This window comes from Phalaenopsis equestris, unplaced genomic scaffold (genome assembly GCF_001263595.1).
Source record: "Phalaenopsis equestris unplaced genomic scaffold, ASM126359v1 Scaffold000084, whole genome shotgun sequence".
NCBI classification, from domain to species: domain Eukaryota; kingdom Viridiplantae; phylum Streptophyta; class Magnoliopsida; order Asparagales; family Orchidaceae; genus Phalaenopsis; species Phalaenopsis equestris.
The window spans coordinates 1,185,660-1,188,660 of record NW_018164526.1 but is presented as its reverse complement, the minus strand read 5'-3'; the positions used below and the strand labels follow the sequence as shown (position 1 = coordinate 1,188,660).

Sequence of the window (3,001 nt, the reverse complement as noted above, 5' to 3'; positions counted from 1 at the left end):
TCTCTGTGCCACAGAAACAAACGTTAAATCAGCGGATTCCAAAGGCAATGCTGGTTTGAACACGATCAACTCAGAGCACGACTATAACAGTGTAGAACTCAACTATAGTTTCATGTTACTCACATTTTTAGAACAATAATAAATGTAAGAGATTTATATCAAGGTCGACTCGGAGCACGACTATAACGGTGTAGAACGCCATCAACTTATGTTTGTGAATAAATTTTTATCAAGATGACTCATAAATATATGAACAAAAATATCATAAGTTTTTTGGGTTTACTTGGTAAGGATTAATGCGTGGTGCTGAAAAATTCACGGCGGTAGATTTTCATATCTGAGCCAAGCCTTGTGATTTTTTTCTCTTTGCGAGTTTTCCACGTAAAAACTTTTGGTGTAAATACTAGTTGTTTTCTTTTACATGCATGTGTGTTGAATTCTCGTGCAATGTTAAGACGATAATTCATTATTCTACCACCGCGAATTTTCCAATACGCATCAAGTATAAACATAGAAGTGAAACAAGTTTATCTCCTGAGTATTTTATTGCCCCACTCTAGAATTTACAATTTCTCTATATAAATAATAAAAAAAATTATTTTGTCTCGTATAGTTTAGGCAATTTTGTAGTTTTGCTCCCCCTTCATATATTTTTTTCTAAAAGATATATGGTGATTTTTCCTACTATAAAAAGTAATGATAGTTTTGCCCCAAGATAAATGTAAATTCTCTAAACTTATTTTAATACAAATATAATATTAACAAAAATACTAAAAAATTTGTAAGATTTATTTATTAACTAATAAGAAGTTTTACTCTTTGCTGAGCTTAATTATATTACTTCTTGATTTTTTTTAGATGTTTAGCTGGATTTTGAGCTGTGATGAATTCCAACCGTTATTAAATTTCAGTCATGTTTTAAATACATTTTTATATATTCAAAAACCTATGATAGAATTTAAGTACTTTTCTGTAGGTAAGTTCCGAGTTCTGGTGAATTGTTTTTTTTTTCTTTGTTTCTTGCTTTTGTATTCTTTGCTTTCTGTTTTTTATTTTTGTTTTCTTTTTTTGTTGAGTTTTTTGCTGCTCTTGTGTTTGTTTTCTTTGCAGGATTATTGAATCCTGACTGACTACATATTTTTCATTGTGAATTACTGTTGTAATTGGATGACTATTTTGTTGTTGTTATTGTGTTGTTAGTGTTACGGACTTCTACTTGTAGACTGTTTATATTCCTTGGGGATTTATTGTTGGTGCTTTGCTTTTGGCTTATATTTTATTGGTGTTACTCCTTTATTTTTATTTGTTCGTCATTTGAGTTGTAATTTGATTTCTTATTCTCTTATTCTCTGACTCTTTTTCTTTTCTTCAAAAAAAAAAAAATGAAAAATTTACTTACATATAGGTGTCAAAAAAGCTCGTTGTTTGTGAACACTTCGTGTTCAATTTGTCAATGAGTTTGTGTTCGATTCGTTCGATAAGTAAACGAGACGAACGTGAACAAAATTTTTTCATTCGGTTAGTTAAACGAACCAAACACAAACGGTGATGCGTTCGTTCGTGTTTGAATCGTGATTGTTCGAAATATAAAATAATTTAAAATTATTATATATAAAAAATTATGATATTAAAAAAATTATATTTTATAAATTATAATATATAAAATAATAATAATAATAATAATAATAATAATAATATATTAATATACTATATTAGCAATATACTAATATAGATATTATATATTTATATAATATAAGTTATATAATTAATATAATATATTATTTATATATATCAATATTAGGATGTCAAACTGCCTCGCCGTTCGTGAACAGCTCGTGTTCAGCTCGTTCATTAAGAAACGAAAACGAACAGTGACTATCACGAATAATTTCAAACACGAGCTTATTTCAAACAAACTAAATTTCAAATGAATCGAACACGAACACAAGCTCTATTCATTCATGTTTGATTCATTTACACTCCTACTTGCATATCACTCAATTCTTATGTATTTAGATATCCAACATTTAAATTTTAATTTTTACATATATATATCATATTGCACCATGAAGTTTTACGGGTTATAAATGTGAAAAATAAAGTTTAAATGAAAGATATGTAAGAACCCTTCCTTTGCTTAATTTACTTCAATGCCCTCGCACCAGACAAGCCGAAATACTCGACGATGGCGTTCGTCTCCTTTCTAGCACTCTACCATTTCGTTGGAGTTTGAGATTGATTATCGACTAAGAAGTGTATTTCTGGCAATCTCCCAACTACTTTTCTGCCCTAGATCTGCTTTGTGCTGTTGAATCCGGTGCAAATGGCGATGACCCTCGGAGGTAACCGTGTTCTCACTCTCTACATTTTTTCTTACAATCGAATTTAAGATGCAGATTTTTAGCTTGTATATTGTTAGCCCAGAAATTTAATCCTTCAATCATTAGGATTTTGTGATAATCGTGGAGTAAGTTTTAAGGATGAAGGTCTAGGGTTTTCATTCCTGTCGCTGCTGCATTTCTGTTGGTTGATAGTAACCTAGCATGCTAATGTGTCTTTTTTTGGGAAAAAAATTGTGTAGGTCAAGCGTACGCAGGAGTTACTTACTTAAAAGGGTACATGGGGGTTACACGGGGATTACAAAGGGTTATAACCCCGTTTTACCTCCCGTGTAACTCCCGTGTAATCCCACTGTAATCTTGTAACCCCAATGGATTAAATAGTTATTTATATATATCAATATTAGAGATGTCAAACTGCATCGTTGTTCGCGAACAGCTCGTGTTCAGCTCGTTCATTAAGAAACGAAATTACAAGGAAGTTATAACACGCTTGTAACCCCATATTAAACCCCCGTATAACACCCGTGTACCCTATTATGTACACATTTCTGCGTACGATTGACGTACGCAACTTTTGGTTTTCTGCTGCTTTCTCATTGGAATCGTTTGATTTGAAATGGGATTGAAATCCACACATGATTTTCTTTTTTCATTGTGAT

At 31.2% G+C, this 3,001-nt stretch overlaps 1 protein-coding gene across 1 annotated transcript in view; it reads left to right on the top strand.

Annotated features, from left to right (window-relative positions):
- Positions 1 to 2,114: 2,114 nt before the first annotated feature.
- LOC110019858 (vacuolar protein sorting-associated protein 55 homolog) overlaps positions 2,115 to 3,001 on the top strand; it is a 21,651-nt gene continuing 20,764 nt past the window's right edge. The window contains exon 1 of the mRNA XM_020717716.1: positions 2,115 to 2,342. The gene's annotated coding sequence lies outside the window, so the exon portion shown is untranslated. The remainder of the gene's footprint in view (positions 2,343 to 3,001) is intronic.